Source organism: Phascolarctos cinereus, unplaced genomic scaffold (genome assembly GCF_003287225.1).
Source record: "Phascolarctos cinereus isolate Bilbo 61053 unplaced genomic scaffold, phaCin_HiC Scaffold_4;HRSCAF=312, whole genome shotgun sequence".
Classification (NCBI taxonomy): Eukaryota; Metazoa; Chordata; class Mammalia; order Diprotodontia; family Phascolarctidae; genus Phascolarctos; species Phascolarctos cinereus.
The window spans coordinates 269,907,197-269,934,548 of record NW_027555847.1 but is presented as its reverse complement, the minus strand read 5'-3'; the positions used below and the strand labels follow the sequence as shown (position 1 = coordinate 269,934,548).

Sequence of the window (27,352 nt, the reverse complement as noted above, 5' to 3'; positions counted from 1 at the left end):
TTGCTTTGACAATTCATATTTCTTAGCCTGGCGTTCTCTACAATGAGACTTCTGGCTGCCTTTCCACTGGCTTTCCCACCTCTATGCCTTTGTTCATGGTATTCCTTGTGCTTCAAATGCCCTTCCTGCCCTCTATTAACCTGCTGGATTCTTCACAGTTGAAAAAATACCTCATCCATGAAGTCTCCCCTGATCCTACCTGATGGTAGCTCCCTTTCTCCTCAGACCTCACCTAGCACTTTGTTCGGCTCCCACATTTTGAATGTCTTTTTCTGCTTCCCTCTGGCTTTTCTGATTGCATACCATCCCTACTTGCCCATGTGGGATCTGCTTTGCCTCTGCTTGCACACACATGGCTTGTGTCCCCCCATACATTTCTTTTCCCCCCCATTCTATATGTCCTCATTGATTTGGGTCACGTTTAGCTTTAACTGTACTTGATTAAGTGCAGGACCAAACAAGCAGATGCTGATAATTAAGAAATCACAGGCACATACCTTTCCAATAGCATAACAGCACAGCACAGCCGGAAAGAAAGCTTGTGCCAGTGTCTCGACAAGCCTAATGCTGCAGTTCCTTGTGCAAACAGTTCCATCCATTGCAGATGAAAAAAAAAATCCTACTTTTCAGGGCTAGAGAAGACTAATTTTGTGCACTGGGAGACTTTCAATTATTCATCATGTGAGGAACTTTTAATTCAATTATTAGAATTTCTTCAGCATAGTTGAATGGTGGTGTTGGTTTGGCTTTATTGATAGAGTGGACTGCTTACTAATCCTCTCAAATGTGATGATGATGACAAATAAGATTATTTTGCCTCCATTCCATTTTGAGTAAGTTTTATTGAAGCCTTTTATTTTGACACCTCAATTATTTTCCCTTAAACTACTTCAGTTAGTCAATCTAGAAACATTTATTAAATGCCAGGCACTTAATACAAAAACAAAAAAAGCAACAATCTCTGATCTCAAAAAGCTTATATTTTGTCAGGAGAGTTAACATGTATATGTAGTATATTTATAAGTGTATGCATGTGTATGAATGCATGTATATGCATGTGTATATATTTATACATACATATATGCATATATACATTATATATTTACATGAATGCGAATATATGTATATACATGCGTGCTGTATGTGTGTGCATATTCATATGCACGAATGTGTATTGCATGCATATTTATGTATGTACATGTGCATATGCACGCATGTATATGAATATGCATATGGTGAATACATACAAGTAAAAGTAAATGTAAGATAATTTTGGGGTGGAAGTCCCTAGGAACTGTTGAAGTGAGGAAAGGACCTATGTAGGAGGTACAGCTTGAGATGAAATTCAAAAGAAGCTAGGTCATCTATGAACTTTCCTTTGCAATAAAAGAAAAATTATTTAAGCCAAACCACTCAACTTAGTGATCTTGCCTGATAAAATAAGTGTACTCCATCTTCTATATCTGTAATCAATTGCCTCAGCACTGAGAAAAGTGAAATGTGTTTCATCATCATTTCTCTGGGACTAAAAAAAGATCATTATAATCATCCAGAATCTGATTGGCTTTTAGTGTTGTATTCATTTACATTATTGCAGTCATTGTGTTGTTGTCCTTCTGGCCCTACATGCTTCATTTCTTATCACTTCATACAGATTTTCTCATGTTACACTGAATTCCTCATATTCATAATTTCTTCAGGCATAATAATATTAATTTCACAATTTATTTGGACATCCCTTGACTAAAGGTCACCTACTTTATTTTCAGTTTTTTGCTTCCATAAAAAGTTCTACTATGAATATTTTGGCATGTTATGAGGACTTCTTTGACCACCTTGGGGCATATGCTATTAGGTCAAAGGTCAGTAGTAGCTTAATGACTTTTGTCCCATAATTCCAAATTGTTTCCCAGAATGGTTGAAATAATTCACAACTCCATCTGTCTTTCAACAACCTTTCCAACATTTACTATTTCTAATTTTAAATGTCTTTGTCACTTTGAGAGATGTGAGGTAAAGACTCAGTCTTTTGAATTTACATTTCTCTTATAATTAGAGATTTGAAGAATTCTATCATATGATAAATTGTACTTCTTCTTTTGAAAATGGTTTATCCTTAGGTATTTGTTTTAGAAAGACAAAAATGCAGAAGTAATTTCATCATTTGAATGTATTATGATATTATATTAGTGAAAATTTAATTTAATAGTTTTGTACAGATATTTCATTAGTGATGTTGACCTTTAATTTTCTTTTTCTTTTGGTTTTATTTTTGTTAGAGTTAGCAATTGAAGCCATATTTATCTCAGAAGCAAAAAAAACCCCAAGATTTATTAAGCACCTCCTATGTCCCAATCATTGTGTTAAGAGTTTTACAAATACTGTCACATTTGATTCTCCCAGCCACTTTGTGAGGTAGGTACTATTATTATCCCCATTTTATAGTTGAGGAAACTGAGACAGATAGAGGTTAAGCAACTTGCCCAGGGTTAGAAAGCTAGTAAGTGTCAGAGGCTATATTTGAACTCAGATTTTCCTAACTCAAGGGCGTGTTCCATACACTGTGTCACCAGCGGCCTCTAAAACATAAAGGAATCTGGTAGCGTCCCATACTTCTCCAATTTTTTTTCTATGTTTAAAAAACAGTCTAGATAATACAGAAATTAACTGTTCTTTAAAATTTGGTGGCTTTTAAAGATAGCTTTTAATAAACTGTATAATTTCTTTTTCCAAGATTGATCTCTTTAAGTTATCCACTTTTGTTGATCATGACATTTTATATAGCACAGGCTCTGTGGACTTACTCAACTTCCAAGTTGAGTTCCCAGTGAGAGCTACTTCTCTCTTTGGGGTTCTGGGTATAACCCTTAAAGCCTGAGTTTTTTTCCCTTAATAATATTGCTCATGAGCTTCATTGTCTGTGTTCCCCAGCGTCACTTTACCAGTTGCTATCTCTCCAGTCATCTGGGGCCATCTCCAGTCGTCCTGATCCTTATCTTGCCAGGAACCCAGATGGCTCCAGAGGAGAAAGTGAAGCTAGTGACTTCGCACAACCCTCCCTTACTTAAATCCAATTCACTTTCATGTCATGGCATCACCTCCTAGATCAAAGAGAGAAAAATCTAATCGTCGTATGATTCATTTCTACCTACTATTTGCCTCATATTAGCAAACTAGAATTTGTGCTACGAATCCATATTTTAAAAATCTAGGTAGCACATCTTTTGGGAGCCAAAGGTCAAAAGTTCTATTGCCTGGTGTCATGTGTATGCAGTTAGATGACAGATTGGATCTTTTCATATCATATGTTTGTGACTACATATCATTATAGATTGATGCCTGAATATTGGACTTGACCTCCTTCCAATCCCCTCCATGTTTCATTGAGCTCCAGAACTATTTGCCTGGCATATAGTTAGTAAATGTTCTCTCTCTCTCTCTCTCTCTCTCTCTCTCTCTCTCTCTCTCTCTCTCTCTCTCTCTCTCTCTCTCTCTCTCTCTCTCTCTTTCTCTCTCTCTCTCTCTCTCTCTCTCTCTCTCTCTCTCTCTCTCTCTCTCTCTCTCTCTCTCTCTCTCTCTCTCTCTGTCTCTCTCTGTCTCTCTGTCTCTCTCTCTCCCCCCCATCCACCTCCATCTATCCATCCATCCATCCATCCATCCATCCATCTATCTATCCATCTATCTTTCTGGTGTCCACTAACTATATAATTTTAGGCAAGTCACTCGATCTCCCTGAGCCTTGGTTTTCTCATCCATAAAATAAGATGATTGTACTAAAAGGTCTTTAAATTCCTTTTCCAACTTCATGTTTACAAGCTCCACCTCCCTATTGTCTCACACTGGCTAGGGGAGGAAGGGAATGAGATAGTGTCTATTATGTGCCAGAGACTGTTTTTAGTGCTTTATACATAATATCTTATTTGATCCTCACAACAACCCTATTCCTTAAGAGCATGGAAAGAGTACCTCAGTGGTGCTCATGGTCTTAGAATTGTTTTATGCATTTTCTGAAGCTATGATCTCTGGACTGGGCACAACCCTTGCAGAAAGGGAAATGTAAGCATCTGACCATAGATGACTATGACCTTGACAACCAGTGGCATCAAAGATCCCTTCTCATTTCTAATTCAATTCAACTCAACACATATTTATTAAATTTCTATTAGGTGTCAGATCCTGGGCTAGGCAGGAGGAACAGTTCTTATCTTCAAGAAGTTTACATTTCCTGGGGAAAAACAATAGGTGCACAGATAAGTAGATACAAAAATATATGAAAAATAAAGGAAAAACCACTACACTCATGATGATCAACTGTGAATGACTTAGCTATTCTTAACAATACAATGATCCAAGACAATTCCAAAGGACTCAGCAGAAAATGCTATCCACCTCCAGAGAAAGAACTGAAGGAGTCTGAATGCAATTTGAAGCACACTGTTTTTCATTTTATTTTTTTCATATTGTTTTCTTTGGGTTTGTGTCTTCTTTTACACTGTAATTAATGTGGAAATATGTTTTGCATGATTGCACATGTACAAGTTAAATAAAATTGCTTACCACCTCAGGGAGGGGGAGTTGAGAGAGAAAGGGAGAAAATATGGAACTCAAAGTTTTGGGGTTTTTTTTTTGGCAATTTAAAAAATTTATTTTAAACTTAAATACAAAATTAGAAAGGAAAAAAAAATAAACATTGCCACGTACACAGAAGAACGTAGGAGAGGATACAATATAAAAAATAAATTTCCATTTCAAGAAAACCTATATAATAAATACTACATATTGTTTTCAAAGCTGACCAGCTTTTCTTTGCTTCCTTTTATGTTTCATTTTGCTCTCTGCTGTGCATTTTTTATTTTTCCCTGTCCCTCCCCTCTTCCCCCACACTAAAGAAGGCTACAATTAACCATGGATCCATACACAGATATCTATGTCACACATATACACTCATACACATATATGTAAGACCATACTATGCTTATTTCCACTGTTTCTCTGAACATGTATATCATCTTCCTTCACAAGTTCAAGTCTTTCCATGTTTTTTTTAAATCAACCAGCTCATCATTTCCTACACTACAGCAATATTTCAACACAATCACATTCTATCTGAGAGATTGTCTATAAAAGTCTTTCCCCAAATTTTCTGCATGTCTTCTATTCTTAGCTACATAGGTTTTATTTATACAAGAAAATTTTAATTTAAAATAATCAAAATTATCCATTTTTCACTTCAACATTGTTCTCACTTTATAATATAGTTTAAGACCTAATACTCATGATGGAACATACTATCTGAATCTGCTTCCTTTACATCTTTTTCCCCTGGTTTCTTTTAAGTTCCTGACCTTTTGTGCTTCCAAATGAACTTTGTTATTATTTTTTCTAACTCAGCAAGATTTTTTTTTACTAATTTAATTGTAATAGCATTGAATACATAGATTAGTTAGGTAAAATTGTTATTTTTATTAAATATTGGTTTTACCTACCCTTGAATAATAAATATTATTTCAATTATTTAGATCTGACTTTGTATACAAAGTGTTTTATATTTATGTTCATATAGTTCCTGTGTCTGTTTTGGCAGGTATACTCTTGGGCATTTTATACTGTCTTGTTACTTTAAATGATCTAAAACAACATAGAATAATATTGCTATCACATAATGTGATTGCCTTATTTTTCTCTTTTGATTAAATTTATTTTCACTTTAACTTTGTCTGAGATCATGATTGCTACTCCTGCTTTTTTTACATAATGAATTCTACTCCTGCCCTTTATTTTATCTTTGTGTGTATCTCTCATTTTGACAGTTTTTCCTGAAAGCAACATATTGCTGGATTCAGATTTTTAATCCGCTATCCATTTCTGTTTTATGGATAAATTCATCCCATTCACATTCTAAGTTTTAATTACTTGTGCATTTTCCTCCTTCCTATTTTTCACTATCCTTCTCACTCCTGTTTACCCTATCCCTTCTCACTCCTCTGCTTTGCTTGTATCTTCTACTTGCCCTCCTATTCCTTTACCTACCCATCCCTCCAAGAGTCTATCCCTCCAATATCCTCTCCCCCAATCCTATCCTCTTGCCCTCTTATTTCTTTCTGAATTTAGAAGATTTTTATGCATATATACATATGTGTATGTATGTACATATACACATATACACACATACATATGTATACATATATGCACGTTATTCCATCTTTAGCCCATTCCTGATGAGAGTAAGGTTCCAGCATTACCTGCTCTCCCCACTCCTAGCTTCTTATGTATAATTTTTCCTTTTATGCCTTATTTGTGCAAGATAATTACTCCTTTTATCTCTCCCTATAGTTTCATTTTTTTTAGAATCACCTTATCATACCCAACTTAGCTCAAGCCTTTCTTTCAAACTACACAAATAATGACAGTCATAAGAGTACTGATAGCATTTTCACATGTAAGAAGTAAACAATTTGATCTTATTGAGTCCCTTATAATTGGTCTTTAATGTTTACCTTATATTTCTCTTGGATATTATATCTTGAATTTTCCCTTAAGTTCTGCTGTTTTTGTCACAAATACTTGAAAGTCTTTCAGTGTGTTAAATGTCCATTTTTTTCCCATTTAGGCTTATGCTTAACTTTGCCAGGTAAGTTACCCTTGGTCATAACCCCAGCTCTTTTAGTCTATGAAATATAGTATTTCAAGACATATTATCCTTCAATGTAGTAACTGCTAGGTCTTGTGTAATCCTTATTGTAGCTCCATGATATTTAAATTGTTTTTTTCTTGTTGCTTCCAATATTTCTCCTTAAGCTGGGAGCTTTGAAACTTGGCTATGATACTCCTATAAGTTTTCCTCCTAGGATCTCTTTCAGGTGGTGATTGGTGGATCTTTTCTATTTCTGCTTTGCTTTCTTGTTCTAGAACTTCAGGGCAATTTTCCTTGATAATTTCTTATAATATTGTATCAAGATTCTTTTTTATTGTAATTTTCAGGTAGTTCAACTATTTTTATATTATTTCTCCTCGATCTGTTCTCCATATCCACCGTTCTTCTGATGAGATGTTTCACATCTTCCATTTTTTCATTCTTTTGATTTTGTTTTATTATTTTTGGTGTCTTACAATGTCATTAACTTCCCCTTGCCCAATTCTAGTTTCCAAAGAATTATTTGTTTTCTTAAGTATTTTATTCTCTATTTCAAGTTGGTTGACTTTCTTTTCATAATTTTCTTGGATTGCTCTTATTTTTTTTTCCTAATTTTTCCTTGATCTCTCTTATTTGATTTTTAAAGTCCTTTTTAAGTTCTTTCAAGAACTCTTTTGTGTATGTGTGTGGGGGGGACCATTTGGTATTTTTCATTGAAAAGGGAGTGACTTTCTAAATTCCATTATCTTCCTCTGAATATGAACTCAAATCTCAATCCCTATAGTAGCTATCTAAGGTTGGGTTCTTCCTCCTTTGCTTGCTAATTTTATTTTATTTTATTTTATTTTATTTTATTTTATTTTATTTTATTTTATTTTATTTTATTTTATTTTGTTTTTAGCAGCTATTAGTGTAATCAGGTTTTATCCTGAGGTATGAGGAATGATGCCCAAGCCTCAGGCCCTTCTTACTATTATTTTCTGAGGTCTTTTTCAGGGCCCAACCTTGGGCTCTCCACTCCATTGCTAAGCAATGGCAAGGGCCCCCAGCCATGCCGTCCCACAAATGACCTCACTCCCTGAGGTCCCTCTGGTGGCTGCAAACTACAGCCGTCCTCCCTGCCTTGGAACTGAAACCAGGGACTCTGCTGTCCTGCAAGTGGCCACAGCCAGCAGGGTCCCCTCCCTCTGTGACTGCACTCACCAGGTGTGTGCTAGCTCCTCCCTGCAGCCATAGCCTAGGACATATCTGGTTAGCCCAGCTGTGCTCGGCGTTCCTGAACAGTGGCAGGTCCTTCAGTCTTTTACTCAGTTGTCAAACCCCTACACGGTCAGTGAGATGAAAGTTTCTAAGGCTGAGGCTGCCTCTCAATCCAGTCACCTCCAGGGCTTTGATTCCTCAGAGTCAGCCTGGAGGGGTTTGCCCTTCACTCAGGCTGAACCTCTGCCCCTGGAGGTCAAGTCTCTGCTGGGGTCTTCTCAGATTGCCTTAGGAAGACAGCTGCTTTACTCCGACTTTGGTTTGTTTCCTCTGCTCTATGTTCCCTCTGAGGCACTGTTCTGTCTTATTTTGTGGAGGAAATTTGGAGAGTTGAAAATTTACTAACCTACTCTGCCATCTTCCCAGAATCTTCTCCTTGAACTCAAAATTTTAAAAAAATGAATGTTAAAAATCATCTTTACATGTAATTTAGAAAATATGAAATATTATTAACCCCCCCCCCCGACAACTATGCTCCTGAGGTTGAGGCTGGGGACAGTTTTAGAAACATAAAAGTCTCCTTATCTTGCCAGGGCCAGGCCTTCACATCACTTCCTAGACTGATCCAATCCATGCCTTCTCTACTGGGACAATCAACTCCACCTCCTTACTGCTTATGGCCTAAATGTCACTTGTGGGTCAGTCCACTCAGATAATTTGGCTTTTGATTTATTCTGCAGGGCGCAGGCCTCTGCACTACTTTCTGGACTACTCCAAGCTGTGCAGCAGTACTGATCTCCTATTAGCGTTCCCAGATTCCATTTAAGTGTTATTTTCCTCCATTAGAACAGAAGCTCCTTGGTGGGACAGAATGTCTTGCGTGCCTATATTTACATTCCCAGCACTTAACACGGCACCTAGCAAATAGTTGTTGATATTGTTGTTCAGAGTTTTTCAGTCGTGTTTGTCTCTTCATCACCCCATTTGGGATTTCTTGGCAAAGATACTGGCATGGTTTTCCCATTTCTTTCTCCAGTTCATTTTACAGATGAAGAAACTGGGGCAAACAGGTGAAGTGACTTGCGCAGCATCACATAGCTAGTGTCTGAAGCCAAATTAGAACTCAGGAAGATGAGTCTTCCTGACTTCAGTCCTGGTACTCTATCCACTGAACCACCTAGCTTCCACCTAGCACATAGTTAACACTAACAAACACTAATAAAATAATAAATGGCAATTATAATAAATATGAATTATAAATAAATACAAATTATAAAAAATAATAAATGGTAATTAATGCTGTAGCTGTCTATCTAACTGATCTCAAGTTTCATCCTTTTCTTAAAGTTCTATCAGTCACATCCTATAGAAGTTTGGGAGTACACAGGTAGATGGGTATCATTCTCATTTCTCTCTCCCTCAAAATGTTACAAGATCCTTGAAGACAACGGAATGCACTGTTGTTTTTAGAAGCTTTGTATCTCCAGTCCCTAAAAACAATTAAATACTAAGTTTATTCAATTTCAGAATCACAGAATAATGAAATTGTGGAATTTGAGAACAGGAAAGGAAACCCATGCTAGTGTGCCTGACAAATGGTCATTCAGCCTCTGTTCAAAGATCTGCAGTTGACCTGGATTGGCTTGGAATGGTGGAAAAAGTTCTGCCTCTGGAATAAGAGGGCCTGAATTTAAATCCCTTCCCTTCAGTCCCTGCTCTACTCCCCACTTTCCCAATTTCTCCACCTATTTACCAGCAGCCTTCTCTCTTAACTCCTGTCATGGAAGGAGAAGAATTTCTATTAATTTATCATGGCTAATACTTCTAACTAAAATTTTGATCCCAAACCCTCTGTGCTTCCTTAGGACCTTGCTATAGTAATTATAGGGGTGTAGGGGCATTCAAGGAGGAGTAGCACCTTTGAGGTGAAGGCTTGCTGGGCCCTTTTCAGGGCTGCTCATCCACCTTTGATGTCTACCTGTCACCCAACTCTCACCTGTAGCTCCAAGAAACTGTATCAGGCACAGTGGCCACACCCCACCAGATAGGCTAAACCAGGTTGAGAGTAACCAACAGGCCTCCAACCTGTTGGTGAGTTGGAATGTTTCCGCCAAGCCTGTGAAGACTTCCCCTGGTGGAATGGGAGGATGAGAACAATTTGTTTCAATATCCATGAAGGTGACTGAAGCACATACTAGAGCTTGGTCAGATATCAAAGATCCTAAAGTCATCCACTGCATCCTAGGCCATTGCCAGTTGTCTTGACTGTCTTTTGTCTTTCTTTGTATCCCCAACATTTAGTGCTGTACTTGCCACACACTAGGCTCTTAATAAATGCTTACTGACTGATTTGTCAGAGCCTGGCTGAGCTGAATCATTGCTTCCAAAGGATGGGCTGAGAGAAACCTCAAGTATTCTATGTCAGTCTTGCACAAGGAAATTAGTCTCTAATGCAAGAAGAAGGGAATAGGGGTGAAAAGGGCTAAGATGGAAGAGACAAAGAACCTATTAGCCCGATGAAGGCCTAGTAAGCATTAGGAATCAGAAGAGCAAGAATGAGTTTTGAAGAGGTTGTGCACAGTGGAGAAATGCTTTGAATCTTCACAGAACATTGAACCCAGATAGCTTTTCAAGTCAGACCCACTTAGGTGAAGCAGATCTGCAAATGAATATCAGCCAGTACTGATAGAAACTGGCTCTTATTTACTCTTTCGATCTTTCGTTTTCCGATACCTAGCATTGTGCTTCACATAGTAGATGCTTAATAAATGTTTGTTTAATGGAATGGAATTGTAAATTAATTTGTCAACATTTAGACCGGATGCAGGTCACGGGAATTTCAAATGAAAATGAGATAAGCAAGATTACATTGCTTAACTTAGCCAGAAATGCCACTAGAATAGACGATAAACACTTCTTCTCTGACTAGTGGATTCAATAACCATTAAAAGTGATGTGATAACATGGCTCCATTCTGAGTAAGTGGAGACTACCAATGAAAAAAGTTTAAAATAGCATTTTTAGAAAAGAACAATAAGTTAAAAAAAACCCTCAACGACCTTTTGCCCCAGACCAGCAAAGTGAGAGCTAAGCAAACAAACTCACACACACTTTTTTTCTGGGCCAGTGATAGAGGTGCTAGAAATCACAGGAAACTTTCTTTTCCACATCTGTTGGGTAACAAAGGGTGAATAGCATGGATCATCAAAGAAGGTCTTGTTTCATGTTTGGAAAACTTTATGGTCCAGGAAGTAGAAAATTCTACCAGTAGCTGGGCCATTTAGGGGCTCCTTATTATCCATACAGGGGAGTTAATTGGAAATATGGTGATAATTCAGAAGCTGAGTATTAGAAAATATAAACTACATGCAGTCAGCGTAGTGGTGCTTAAGACTGTCAGGGTAACAAAAAGATGTTTCCAGAAAACCCATTTTGGGGAAGGCATTTGTTCTTAGAACTCTCAAGAGTGAGGTGCCATGGAGGGATACCTATGAGTCCTTCGGGTTGCTATCTTTGACATATAAAACTAATCTTCTGGGGGAGTGAAGAAAGTAATATTGCACAGGACTAAGCCATCTAGAGCCCCTGATGATCATGTTTAAGTGTTTTAGGGAGTTAAATTCAAATCAGCAAACATGTTATTCACTGTGTGCAAGGCACTGGGCTAACACGTAGAGATACAGAACCCCAGAGCCCCAATTTCAAGGGACCCCAGAGGCCATCTAGTTCAAACCAGCCTTGAGCAAGAACCCTTTTTAATGTATCTCCAGCAAATGGTCATCATAGCTCTAACTGAAGATTTTCTGTGAGGGGAGAAATCTACTACCTCTTGAGGCAGATATGAGATAGACTCTTAAGGAGTTTGCAATTTAAATGGTGGCGGGGGGGAAGTATGTGCACAAATAACTGATATATGAGAAAATGTGATAACCCAAACAGATGTCTAGGCATCATGCTATGAGAAAGGCTAATAGAAAGGTCATAATGTTGCATTAGTATAACATTCTATGTTTCTCATCCTCTACTCTTCCCTTTATGGGATGATACTACTCACGGTAATCTGCCACTCTTGTTTGTAAGATTTACAAATAAATTTCTATCCTAACATGTCATCTTTGGGAGCCATCTCTTTCCATTTGGCAAATAAGTCAGATATTTGCTGACTGAGGCCCATTTTAGGCTCTTTTGGTCTCTTTATTTTAGTAATTAATTTACATTGGTTGAAGTTCCAGATGAAATTATTAAAGTTAGTGCCTATGTCATTTTTGTTCCCCATTTTCCCTTTTAGATTTTCAGGTACTTGTTTAAATAATTCAGACTTAACTAATTTCCACTATACACCATATTTTTTTCTTGTCTTTCTTTTTGTGTTTTGCTAATTCTGATCTTACAATAGATGAATCAATGGTCTGTCTGACTGAATAAAATAACTGACTTGGGGATATGTCTCATATCAATAATGAATTTTTCTGGGGCAGCTAGGTGGCGCAGTGGATAGAGCACCAGCCCTGAAGTCAGGAGGACCTGAGTTCAAATTTGACCTCAGACCAAACACTTGACACTCACTAGCTGTGTGACCCTGGGCAAGTCACTTAACCCCATTGCCTAAAAAAAAAGAGTTTTTTCCCTTTATGCTAAAAATATAATCTAATTTGTTCTTTACGATGCTTTCCTTCCTTCCTTTCCTTCCTTTCCTTCCCTCCTTCCCTCCTTTTCTTTCTTTCTTTCTTTCTTTCTTTCTTTCTTTCTTTCTTTCTTTCTTTCTTTCTTTCTTTCTTTCTTTCTTTCTTTCTTTCTTCTTTCTTTCTTTCCTTCTTTCTTTCTTTCCTTCTTTCTTTCTTTCTTGCCTAGCACCTAGTTATTCCCTTTCCCCCCTTTTCTCCATAGAAAGTATTCCAGGTATAGAGGTGTGAGACTTTGCTGTAGTCTTTGACCTCTCAAATTCCTTCTTTGTGACTGATATTTCTTCCCATCCTCACCTTTTCCTGCTTTAGCATTGAAGTCACCAAGAGTGTGAGTATATGTTGATTTGATGCCTTATGAAGCTTCTTCATATCCTCCTCTACCTCTTTATCTTCAGCAACTAATGTTGCTGTGTAAGCTGCAATTATTTTCATGTTGCTCTTTTTGCAAGTAGTTGTCATTAATGTTTCAATCTGTCATGACCAAATATCCAAATGAAATAATGTTTCTTGCTGCCTGTAGGTGAACAAAATAAAACCCACTCTGCCAATTTTTTTTCTTTGCCTCTCCAAGAAGAATTTGTGAGCCATTCTTCCATTTAGCTGCAAGTCCTCGTTTCTCCTGATCCTTGTAGGAAAAATATCAAGACTGTTCTGATTCCAAAAGCCTGCAGATGAAACTTGGCACTCACCTCCTTCCAGAAATGCAATGATCTTAAAATGCAGAAAAAGATGTCCGTTTTCAGACATGGACAATGTGGGCATTTATTTTGCTGGATTATGCAAAATTACTGAGTCGATATGACTTAGCTTTTCCAGCAATATACCTGTTGGTCATTAAAGAAGCATGTCATGTTTAGAATACCAATAGTCAAAGTGAAGAATACTCATTTGTGATTCTTGGCCTTTTTACTCTCTTTCCCATCACTTTGCCTCCATCACAGTAAAAGGAGAAAGAGAGATCTTTAAGGCCTGAGAGTCATTTAAAATTTCTCTTTCATGGTTTTATGTTTGTCACAGCCCAAAAAATTCATTACTGGGTGGGGTACTAGGATGGTCCTTGGAAAATGGATTCAGTCTGTTACTGAGGTTGTATGTAAAGCCTTTCCACATGGTAGAATGCTGGAGGAAAACTGCCAGAGCTTATGTTTTGTTTTTATTTGGAAGGTGTAAAAAAAAAGCTCATAAAATTATCAGCTTTTCTCTATATTATCAACAAAATCCAGCATGAAAAGATAGAAAATACCTCACCTTCAAAATAATACAAAGATTTAAATTTAATATATACTTTTAAAAAGAAAGCTATATATAATAAAGATTTGCAGTTTCCTCTTTTTCTGTTCTAGTATGTAAATGAAGAGGGCAGCTAGGTGTCACAGTGTGTAGAGCGCTGGGCTTGGAATCAGAAAGACACATCTTCATGAATTCAAATCCAGTCTTGAACACTTACTATCTGTGTGACCTTGGGCAAGTTATTTAACCTTGTTTGCCTCATTTCTCATCTATAAAATGAGCTGGAGAAGGAAATGCAACTCACTCCAGTATCTTTGCCAGGAAAACCCCAAATTGGGTCACAAAGAGTTGGACGTGACTGAAATGATGCAACAAAAACCCTCCCTTCATTATCTCATTTGCTCCCATGTTTTTGAAGATGAACCTCTTTCCTAAATTCCAGTTCCATATTGCCAACTGCCTGTCAGATATCTGATCTGACTGGTGTCTTAAATTCAATACATCCAAAATTGGAGTCATCATATTACTCTGTAAGCCATATTTCTGTTGGTCACTACCATCCTCCCAGTCATGGAGATTCACGGAATAACTGCAGTGTCATCCTTGACTCCGACTCCTTCCTTTACCCCAATATTCTATGTTTTGAAGTTTGGTAGATTCATTCCACTATCACCTCTCACACCCATCTCCTCTCTACTCACATGATAATTATCCCTGTTCAAGCTCTCATCACTCTCATCTGGATTATTGTGATAGATCATTAAATAATTTCCCTACCTTCCGTCTCTTCTTTTTATAATCCATCCTTTACATAGCTGCCAAAATAAACTTCCAAAGGCGCAGGACTGACCATGTAACTTTCTTGACTAAAAATCTTTAGTTTCTCTTCATTATCTCTAGGATAAAAGATAAACTCCTGGCATTTTAAAACCCACCATAATCTGGCTCCATTTACCTTTCTAGCCTTATTCCCATTCTATCTCTTCCATGAACTCTTCACTCCAATTAAAATCAGAAAGAACTCAATAGTTCATCTCCTGCTTCCATATAATTACACAAGCCATCCCATATTCCTGAAATATACTCTCTTCTCACTTCCACCCTTCCAAATCTTTATATTACTTCAAGGATTAGCTTAGCTGCCACCTTAGGTGACAATGGAGGCAAAAAAGATAGGGCACTAGACTAGGAATCAGGAAGACCTGGGTTCCAATTCTATCCCAGACACTGTAAACCTAGGCAGTCACTTAATCTTTCTGTCCTCAGTTTCCTCATCTGTAAAATGAAGGGTTTGACTTACTGGCCTCTAAATTCTATTCCAGCCTTAAATCTCTGATCACATCATATTGTATCCTTATCCAGGAAACTCTACTTGAATTCCTGAGTTCTTAGTGACCTCTCTCTCCCTCTTTCACTCTTCCTAGAGATCTCTATCTGAACTCTACCTAGACCATTTTACTCTGGATCAAAGTCTCCTTCCTTAGCCACCTCTCCCTTATATGGGATGTCTTCCCTATTAGAATATAAGCTTCATGAGGGCAGGGACTGTCTTTGTTTTTGTATTTGTATTCCTAGCACTTAGCACAGTGCTTGCCAAATAGGAAATGTTTAATACATTCATTATTAATGTCATTCATTCTCTCTGTACCTAGTATTTGCCTGCCTGGGCTTATGTAAATGCTCATCCAATAGAATAGGAAAGTGATTTTTGCTTTTGTCTTTTTATCTTCAGGGCCCAGCACAATATCTTTCTATTAAGTGCTTAATACATTTGTTGAAAATGTGGGAAGTTATTACCTAAAATCACTCAGCAAGGGAAGGGGCTAGGGAGGGAGCAAATATTTATTAAATGTCTACTATGTGCTAGGTTCTGTGCTAAGCACTTTGCAAATATCACTTCATTTGAGAGTGTCAGAGGCTTCCTTATATGCTTTGAGATCCAAGAATAGGCTCTAACATAGCTAGCTGTGGAGAAAGTTGATTTTGTCTCAGGTGTACATTACACAAATATGAGAATGTCTGATTCTCAAAGCTAATTCCTAATATGATTTCTGCTGTTTTAGAAGAGTTTTCTCCCTCCCCTACTCCCCATTTCACTCCATGGTTTTAATCCTACTGTAATTGTCATCTTTAGCCTGGTTGAATATAAAGAAAGATGCTCCCCACCCCCACCCCTCCCCAGCTTGTTGGAGAGCTAAATAGGTTTCAACTTTGCCACAGATGGTCCCTCTTCCTGCTGCCAGATTTTCATCAACAACTGGCAAAGCAAGTGATATGGCAAAGGATGGGGGCCTGAGTGACTGGCTTCTCTCCAGGAAAGGGGAAGGGGGAAGAAGTGTGGGAGAAAGGCAGAAAGGGAGGAACACAGGAAGGGAAGAAAGGAGAAATGGGAAGGGGGGAGGGGAACAGATGTATGTGAGAAAACCTGAGGAAAAGGAGAGAGAGAGTATTTAGGATTTCAACAATGGAAAAACTAATACTTCAATTTTCAATATCAAGGATGAAGGTATTTATAATAGTCTTCTCCATTTTCTTTTGCTCAAAAACACACTGGTTTTAGGGAGAGGGAAAAAGATCAGACAAAGATTCTCTCCCTCCTTCCCACCCCCATCCTAACATTTCTCTTCCCATCCCTTCAAGTCCTCAGCTTCTATCCCCTGAAAACATGGTCATTAGAACAAGCATGAAAAATGGGATGGAGCATTTGTGAGGTCACCATTGCTCGAGGTGCACACATCAGTGGCTGACTAGAATGGGTAAAAAGAGAAAATCAGCAAGAAAAAAAAAACACAGCAAGGCCTCTAATCTTTGGGAAGTCAGCCAGAACTCACTTCTAGCCAACCAATTCGGATTTGCTGGAGGGTGTGTGTGTGTGTGTGTGTGTGTGTGTGTGTGTGTGTGTTTCTGTTTTTCCCAGAGCACCTACATACGAATGTGTGTCTCTCAATCTAGCAAGGATTCGGCAATCAAAAGTGTTCCCCTTTCTGTGTGAATTATTGAGAAGTATTAGAAAGATTTCAGTGTTGCTCATGACCATCATAGGCCAAATGGTGACCAATGAACTACTTTTTGGGTCATATTTTAAGCTTGAAAAGCTTTTGCAAATGCTACAGAAAGGGCTGATAACTGCTTATTTTTCAGCTCTTTGTAACAAGTTCTTTTCTCTTTTTTTCTTCTCTTTCTTTCTTTCTTTCTTTCTTTCTTTCTTTCTTTCTTTCTTTCTTTCTTTCTTTCTTTCTTTCTTTTTTTTTGTCATGGCTGTTGTTAACCCAGGCTCTGTTAAGCCCCTTGTGTGCAGAAACTGTAGATTCCACTTAGGGCTTTCCCTTTGAAGCCAGAATGCTTTTGTTCTTCACCTCACTCAATACCATTTTCCACATACTCATTGGTATTCAGTTCTGGTCGGTGCCTGCCACCTAGAATTCAATATGGGGAGTTTGGCAGCAGGGAAAACATTGACTGTAATGCTGGAGGTGGGATTTTGTAGGCTTCTGTGTGAGGAGAATGCAGGAAAGTACACAATGGAAAACTGTAAATCCCGGCTTGGTTAAGTGATAGTCTGTAGGCCTCAGATGAGAACTTCACCCCAACAAGAGTTTCAGGGGAGACAGAAAGATAAGGTAAAGTTAAGGATGATATATTGCTATAACAATGTAAAAGTGGGAAAAATCTAACAAAAGACGATTGTGGTAGATTTCTTTTATATATATATTTTTTTATTAAGAACAGGGCTGGGAGCAGTGGGACATAAAATAATAAGTATAGGACTAAGACTTTAGAAACTTGGGTTCTCATCGCAGCTTTATCTAAATTGCACAGTTAATGACTTTAAATACCACCCTCAAAAATAAGGCCAATCTCTCTCTCTCTCTTTTTTTTTTAGCTAGGCAATGGGGTTAAGTGACTTGCCCAGGGTTACACAGCTAGTATGTGTTATGTGTCTGAGGCCAGATTTGAACTCAGGTCCTCCTGAATCCAGGGCCAGTGCTCTATCTATACCAGTTTCTGAAAAAGTAAACAAAACAATATTCTTCTAGCAATGGTGTAGGATACTGTGGTCTCCAACAAATTAAAGTTTAAGAAAACCTCAAAAGCAATGGAGAGGTGAATGGTGGGTATGAGAAAACATAAAAATATTATCAGCCAAGAACTATGAAAGAAAATTGTTATAAAAGATGTAGCCAGAACCATCGATAACTGATGAAGGCCCATGCCCCCTACTGGTCAATGATTAATTAGTTATAGTCAAAAGCTTGAGAGAAGAACCTCAATAGATTTCTGATACGTGGGTAGGCATAGCACATCATGAGAAGGCTGCAAACTGAACTTTTGAAGGGAGTAATTCCATTTGCCATAATTCCATTGAAGAATCTAAGAGGGATTCCAAGTTTTATATGTAGTTTCTTAACAAAGAGCTTTTCTCCTCCATTAGTGGTGTCACCTTATCAAGTTTGTCTTCCCCTAGTCACTTAATGATCATTTCTGCCTATGTCTGATCAATAACAAAGTTATAGGAGTTATATTTTAAAGGCCAATTCACACTGGCCAAGAAAGGCTAATGTTTCCTCACACTGTCTCCAGAAAACCTCCAGAAAGTAGTCAGAGAAACAAAACATCATCACCAGTTAGGAAAATCAAGGAAGTTTTCATGGAAGAAAGTGGGATCTGAGCTGGTCCTTAAAGAAGGTATGAAATTTCAAAAGGAAAAAAAAAACCCAGGATGAAGGGGGTGAGGTAAGGGGAATTTGCCCAAAGAAAATGGCAGGAACAAAGATGCAGAGGTAGGAAAATGTCATTATATACACCTAGGTAGAACAGGGGATAGAGTGCTGGCCCTGGAGTCAGGAAGACCTGAGTTCAAATCCAGCCTCAGATACTAGCTGTGTGATCCTGGGCAACTCATGTAAGCCTGTTTGCTTCAGTTTCCTCATCTGTAAAATGAGCTGGAGAAAGAAATGGCAAACTGCTCCAGTATCTCTGCCAATAGAACCCAAAATGGGGTCAGGAAGAGTCAGACATGACTAATTGATGAAATAACATGAGTAATCTGGTGAGTGGTACTCATAGAGATGCATAGTATAAAGATATGATTGAGTGATTGGATTAGATGATGTACAGGGTCTTTACCAAGTATAAATCCTACGACTATGAAAAGGTAAACAGAAGTCATATTGGAGAGGGCCTTGGATGCTACGCCAAGGAATTTGAATTTTGTTTGGAAGCCAATGAACAGATTTGATCTGACAACAAGCCTAACCCCTACGTGGAGCTTTTATTATAGTGGCTTTCTGGAGACAGAGGGAGAATACATTAGCCTTTCTTAGCCAGTGGGAACTGGCCTTTAAAACATGACTCCTATAGCTTTGCCATTGATCAGATACAAGGCAGCACTGATCATTAGGTGACTATTATTCAATTTTTTTTTCAGTTGTGTCCAACTCTTCATGACCCCATTGGGGATTTTCTTGGCAAAGATACTAGATTGATTTGCCATTTCCTTCTCCAGCGCATTTTACAGATGAAGGAACTGAGGCAAACAGGGTTAAGGGACTTGCCCAGCATCACACAGCTACTGAGTGTCTGAGGCTGGATTTGAACTCAGGAAGATGAGTCTTCCAGACTCCAGGCCCAGTGCTCTATCCACTGCACCATGTAGCTATTCCATCATTCAGTGATTTAGGTGAAGATGAATTTGATAAGGTGGCATCAATAACGGAGGAGAAAAGCTCTTTGTTAAGGAGCTATCTGTGCTAATACTGCCTAAATGAACTTATTTATTCAATGCCATAACAATCAAACTACCAAAGGATTATATTTTAGAGCTAGAAAAAATAATGACAAAGTTCATTGCAAAGAACAAAAGGTCAAGAATATTAAGGAGATTAATGGAAACAGGAAGGAAGGGAGCCTAGCAGTACCAGATCTTGAAGTATACTACAAAGTAGTGGTCGTCAAAATAGTGTAATACTGAGTAAGAAATAGAGAATGAGGGACAGCTAGGTGGCACAGTGGATAGATTACCGGCCCTGAAGTCAGGAGAACCTGAGTTCAAATGCGGCCTCAGACCAAACACTTGACACTTACCAGCTGCGTGACCCTGGACAAGTCACTTAACCCAAATTGCCTTAAAAAAAAAGAAACAGAGAAGTTGATCAGTGGAATAGGTTAGGAATGCAATATATAGAAGCAAAAGAGCATGTAACCTAGTATTTGATAAACCCAAAGATTCCAACTCCTGGGGCAAGAACTCACTATTTGACGAAAACTGTTGGGAAAATTGGAAAAGAGTCTGGCAGAAACCAGGTACAGACCAACACTTCACTACGCCAAGAAAAGCTCCATAATAAACAAATTAGAGAAGCATGGAAGAAATTACATGTCAGATTTATGGATGGGGAGAGTCTGTGACCAAACAAGGGATAGAGATGATCACATAAGGGTAAAATGGACAATTTTGATTACATAAAATTTAAAAGTTGTTGCACAAACAAAACCAAATGCAGCTAAAATTAGAAGAGAAGAAAGAAATTGGGGAAAATATCTTTGCAACAGAGTTTCTCTGATACAGTATCTCATTTCTAAGATATATAGGGAACTTAGTCAAATTTACAAGAATAAGAGATCTTTCCTAATTGATAAATGGTAAAAGGATATGAATAAATAGTTTTCAGAGGAAGAAATACAAACTATCAATAGCCAGAAATTTAAAAATCATTAACTAGAGAAATGAGAATCCAAACAATTCTGAGGTACTACATCAAACCCACCAGATCGGCAAAGTAAAACAATAAATGCTATAAAGGCTATGGGAAGACTAATTTTTTGATGCATTATTGGTGGAGCTATGAATTGATCTAGCCATTTTGGAAAACAGTTTGCAACTATGTCTAAAAAGCTTTTAAACTGTACAAAACCAGCAATACTGATACAAAGTCTACCCCCAAGAGATCAAAGAAAGAGGAAAAGGACCCAAATGTACATACATACATACATACATACACACATATAATAAAACATCTCTATTTGTGCTGACAAAGAACTGGAAACTGAGAACATGCTCATCAGTTGGGGAATAGCTGAACAAGGTATGTTGTACAATAGGAAGGTAATAGACAAAGGGATGGCTTCAGAAAAACCTGGAAATCTTTGTACAAACTGATGCAAAGCGAAGTGAGCAGAACCAGGAGGACAATTTATACAGCAACAGTAATATTGTAAAGATGTAGTAACTGATCAGCCTGATGACCAACCACAATTGCAAAGGACCTCTGATGAAGTGTGCTACCCACCTCCAGACAGAGAACTGATGGATTCAGTACAGATTGAAGCACATTTTCCTTCTTTCCTTCCTTCCTCCCTCTCTCCCTCCCTCCCCCTCTCCTCCCCTCCTCACTAATGCAGGAATTTGTTTTGCTTAATTCTGTGTGTGTGTGTGTGTGTGTGTGTATATATGTATGTATATGTATATACATATATACACACACATACACATGCATATATATATATGTGTGTATGTATTATATATATACATATATATGTATGTATATATATGTATATATATAATATACACACATATATACATGTAAGCCATATATTTATAACAAGATTTGTTTTTCTTGCCTTCTTAGTGTGGGAGGGAGGAAGATGGGAGGGAGAGAATAAAATAAAGGTTGAATTAAAAAAGAACTATTTCTGTTACAAAGCTGTTTCCAGAAATCTTTTGATACATGGAAAGCAGAGATTCTTTTTTTGTGTCATGGATTCCTTTAGCAGTCTGATAAAGCCTATTGGCCCCTTCTTAGAATGCTTTTAAATGGATAAAATAAAATACATGGGATTACAAAGGAAATCAATGATATTAAAATATAGTTATCAAAATAAAATTAAAAAATTCAGAGATCTCATATTAATAATTATTTACTTAAAGGAAGGGGTTCAATGATCCCCTCTATGAAGATGATTTTCATATCTATTTATCCAGTCTTAGTCTCACTTCTAGTCTCACATCACCAAAAACTTTTTGGACATATAGAGCCAAATGTCCTGTAGATTTCTCAAACTCAAGATATCCAAAATGGAACTCATTTTCTTTTCTCCAAAACCTTTCCCTCTTCCAAATTTCCTTATTACTGTCTTTGGACATCACTAAACTCCAAGTCAGGGGCAGCTAGATGGTTTAGTGGATACAGTGTAAGGCTTGGAGTCAGGAAAATTCATCTTCCTGAATTCAAATCTGGCCTCACACACTTACTAACTGTGTGACCCTGGACAAATCACTTCACCCTGTTTGCCTCAGTTTCCTCATCTGTAAAATGAGCTGGAAAAGGAAAGGTCAAACCACTCCAGTGTCTGCCAAGAAAACCTCAAGTGGGGTCATGAGGAGTCGGACATAACTGAAAAACTACTGAATGACAACAAGGTCCTTCAAATCACCAGGCTTATGACCTCAGAGTTATTCTTGACCCCTCACTTGCACTCACGCCACATGACCGATCTGTTGCCAAGTCTCATCGTTCCATCCCCACTACATTTTCATGCAAGTCCCCTTCTTTCTACTCACATGACTGCCCCTCCGTTGCAGACCCTAATCAAGCATGGACTATCGCAAGAGTTTTCTGTTTGGTCTTCTTGATGCAATTCTCTCCTCACTCTAATCTAGCTTCCACTCAGCTACCAAAATGGTCCTCCTAAAATTCAGGTCTGACCATATCACTCCCTCTCCCCTCAACTCAATAAGCTCCAGTTTCTTTCTATTACTTCTAGTGTCAAATATCAAATGTCCCATTTGTTTTTTAAAGCCCTTCACAACCTGGCCCTTGCCTATGCTTCTGGTCTTTTTACACCTCACTCCACGATCCGGATACACCAGCCTTCTTTTGTTTGTTGAACATGACACTCCATCCTACAATGCTCTCTCTTCACTGGACATTCTCTAGGACTAGAATACCCTCCCTCTTCACCTCTGCCCATCACCTGGACTCAGCTTATATCCCACCTTCTGCAGAGGCCTTTCCCAGTTTCCTCTCTGCTGCCACACTACCTACCGCCTCCACCTTTCCTTTGAGGTTATGTCCCATTTATACTCTGTAGACTTGAAGGAAGTCTGGGCACCCTTTGGGGCTATCTACCAGGGAGATTTTTTTCCCCTCCAGATTTCTGGGTAAGGTTTCAAGATAGAGTGGCAGGCATAATAGTGTTTTAGACTTGAGGTCAGAAGACCAGGACTTGAATCCCACCTCTCCCACATCCCAGCTGTGTGATTCAGTAAAGGTGCTTTGCCTCTCCTGGTCTCACATTCTATATATGTAAAAGGACAGGGGTTAGATAAGATGATATCTAAGATCACATCACCTTCAACTTCTATTTCGATGATTCGGTGAAATGTGCCACCCCTGAAAGAGAATCTAATCTCTCAAGCCATAGATTCCTCTGAGTCAAGCACTGCATTGGTGTATATAGACAGTGAGGGCAAAGAAGCAGGAAAAGAAATATTAAACAAGGAAACAAAACAAACCAGGAGATCTTTTGGCCATGACTGCAAAATGAAAGCATTGTTCAACAATGCGCCCAATATCCTGATTATATAAAGGCTGCCACTTTATTTTCCATCTATGCAGATGGATTTGTATTCATCTCGGCCTTTTGAGAAACCCTCTGATTCGGTCAGTCAATCAACAAGCAAACAGTATACCCTAGAGATACAAAGACAAAAAAGAAATAGTAACTACCTTTAAGAAGCTTACAATGTATTTGGCAAGACAACACGCATAAATTATGTAATACACATGTAATACATTATATAATATTTCATTGTACACAAATGCAAATATATGCATACACACAAATATATGCATATATGTAAACATGTGCATATCACATATATTTAATAAATATATTATATGTATAAATATATGCATATCACACATATTTAATAAATATGTTATATATGCAGGTATGTGTATATCACATATATTAAATATATTATATATGAAAATATGTGTATCACATATATGTAATAAATATATTATATATATCATATATTTAATAAATATATACATATATTCTATAATATATACTGACCTGGAATTGGAAAATCCGAGTTAAAATCTGGCTTCAGAAACTCACTAGCTGTGTGGTCCTGGGTAAGTCATTTAACCTCTATCTACCTCAGTTTTCTTAACTACAAAATGGGGATCATAATAACACCTACCTGTCAGGGATGTTGTGAGAATCCAATGAGATACTATTTGTAAAGCACAAGCACAGTTCCCGGCACATAGAAGGAATTTAATATATGTGTATCCCTTCTCCCCATGACATAATATAAAAACTTTAGATAGGATAAATGCCAGGTGACATGGGGGGAGGAAAGATGCATCAGGGTTCAAGAAAGGCCTCGTATGGAAGATAGAATTTAAGGTGGTCTTTGAAGTGACTTACGGCTTCTACTAATTGAAGATAGGGGTGGATTATATCCCAGGCATGAAAAATAGTCTATGCAAAAGCACAGAAAGGGAGTATCATGTGTAAGGAATCACAAGAAGTCCAGTTAAGCTGGACCTTAGGCGTGCATGAAGGGTAATAATATATAGTTGTTCTAGAAAGGTAGGTTGGAGCCTGGTTGAGAAGGACTTTAAAGGCCAGGAAGAGGTGTTAGGATTTCATTCTAGTAACAGGAAGCCACTAGAGCTTACTGAGTGACTGACGGGAGTGACAGGCTCAAACCTCTTCTTTACCAAAATCATTTTTGGCAGCCGTGTGGAGGATACATTATAGAAAGGAAAGATTTGGGGCAGCTAGGTGGCGCAGTGGATAGAACACCAGCCCTGAAGTCAGGAGGACCTGAGTTCAAATCAGGCCTCAGACCAAACACTTGACACTTACTGGCTGTGTGACCCTGGGCAAGTCACTTAACCCCAATTGCCTAAACAAAAAAAAAAAAAGAAAGAAAGGAAAAGGGAAAAAAGAAAGGAGAGATTTGAGATGGGGAATGACCATTTATTAGATGACTAAAGACATTGGAGACAGAAGGGAATACACAGAATTAAACCCACAACCTCATCAACACTGTTAACACTGTACTCTGAGATACCAGGGAAAACAGCAATTGTGGTGCTCAGAGGAGGATTATAGGGCAAGTCTTACGAGTTCTTCCCCAGTCTTCTAGTTATATGAAGTGAAGCACCATGATGATTTGTGTGGTTACGGTGCTGCCAGCCAGACAAGTCATAGCGGATTAAAGGAATTTTCTCATCCTAACCAGGAAGGAGAGTTTCAGTTGGAGGGAAACAAAGCAACCCAAAAGACATAATCGACTTAACAATTTTGCCAGCTGAGTACAACTGTTGGTGTGATTCACAAAAGAGCTAGACTATTCCTGAGGCTGTAGACTAGCTTCTCAATAAAAGGTATAAGCACTCCCTTTCTGGGAGAAGTCCATGTAGTGGTTGCAATTCAATGGAGAACTAGCAAATAGCAGAAACTCATCAGAGGATTAACAAATGGCAGTAGCCCAATAGTGACTCAGCTGGTTGAACTAAATCTGAACTGAGAACCAAACGGCAGAAGAAAAAAAAAGAGAAATAGTCTAGTAGATAATGTCAGTAACTTAGAGTGTTGTTGTGAACTTCAAATGAGATTATACAGGGTGCCCCAACAGCTTAAAACTGCACTAAGACTTTTGGGACATCCTGTATATGTAAATTATTTTGCAAGCTTTATAGCACTATATAAATGACAGCAATTATTATTATCATTATTAATAATTATTATATAAATATAGTATACATAACTATATAAAATATGGACAGCTAGGTGCCTCAGTGTATAGAATGTTGGGCCTGGAATCAAGAAGACCCGAGTTCAAATCTGGCCTCAGACATTTACAAGCTGTGTGACCCTGGGCTAGTCACTTAACCTCTGTTTGCCTTAATCCCCTGGAGAAGGAAATGGCTAACCACTCCAATGTATAATGAACAGTAAAATCCATGGGGTCACAAAGAGTCAGACATGATTGAATTGATTCAACAACAACATATAAAATCTATAAATAAGTATGATGAGCAGTAATGATGCTTTTATTAATAACTAAAATCATAATAATATATAATCCAATTAAAGCAGATCTATTTATCACCATTCATGCTTATATTCTTGCAGAGTTCCTGACATAACATTGACCATCATATTGAAGTTATGCTTCACACTCATACCCATCTCTCAGATTGAAGAAGATATGAGATAACTTTATAGAATCATAGATTGAAGAAGATATGAGATAACTTTACAGAATTATAGATTTAAAATTAAAAAGAACATATCATCCAATTCCATATTTTACATGTGCGGAAACTGATACACAGAAAAACTAAATGACTTGTTCAAGGTCAGAATGTTAGTAAGTAGAAGAACCATGACTCAAACAGAGTTCTCTGACTCTAAACTCAGTAACAATAATTTCTGAGAATTTCTTTACTGTAAGTCCTCTTCATGTCAAATATATAGGTCAAAGAAAAATGCCTCTATGAAATCTGTAATGGAATAAGGGCTCTTAGTGCCCACGCTTTTTCTCTTTATCTATAAACATCTACTCATAGGGTTGTTATGAGGAGCAAGTGAAATTACATACGTAAAGGGCTTTGTAAACCTTAAAACACACTATAAACACTAGCAGTGATGATGATGATGTTGATGATGATGATGATGTTATCAAGGCTTGGGCCAATAGGAATTAAGAATGTAACCTAGGGTTTAAGCCCATTTTACTTCCCTGAGGCACTGAGTAATCATTCTCCACCATTGAACAGATTCTTGTGAAAATGGGCTTGAGCCTTGGGTTATGGAAAACAATATATAAAATAGCCAAGGTACTGCCAACTACACTTTGTCTTCCTACAGTATCTTCTATCTGGACTTCCCAATACATCTATGTAAGAGAAGGCATTTTAAACATATCAAATGCCCATAGACAATTGGATTTAAGGAAGCTCATGAGTAGCTTCTTGTCTAGGATTTCTAATGTTGTTATCTAATTGTTATTATTTTTTGAAGACACTACCACATTAAAAGATATAGAATACCTAATGTGGTTTTCTTTAAGGGTCAAATTTTAAAGAATGCAGAGCTTGTGTGCTCTTTCACACACAAACACTCAAGAGTCCCAGCGGGCTGCACCTGGCAAAGAGAACGGGCAGGCAGATTGTTCTCCCTCCCCCACCCCCCCATTGGAAATTCTGCTGCCACCAGATACAAGGCTTCAAAGAAGTAGAAAAACTGGAAAATTAATTAGAAAGGGAAGTGAGCTGGGGGAGAAAAATGACCTAGAAGAGAAAAAAAATCTGACAGAAGAAAACACTAATAGAAGACAAATAAACTTAGTAGGGCAGGGAGGAGTAGTATTTCCTGAGGAGAAGAAAATCAAGTTTATCATGCAGCAAGGTATATTCTGAGGTACATGGAAGGGCATCAAGAGATATACTTCTGAATAATGTGGGAGAAATTGGAATCTCTAAGAAAAACATCATTACACTCAAGCTATTGTGCAAACCATATCTTTCCCCTTCCATTTCTTTACTGCACATCCATTAGAGTTTTGGCCATAGGT

General features: G+C 37.9%; 1 pseudogene; it reads left to right on the top strand.

The window, feature by feature from the left end:
• Positions 1-7,666: 7,666 nt before the first annotated feature.
• LOC110220528 (NADPH-dependent 3-demethoxyubiquinone 3-hydroxylase, mitochondrial pseudogene) overlaps positions 7,667-27,352 on the top strand; it is a 35,080-nt pseudogene continuing 15,394 nt past the window's right edge.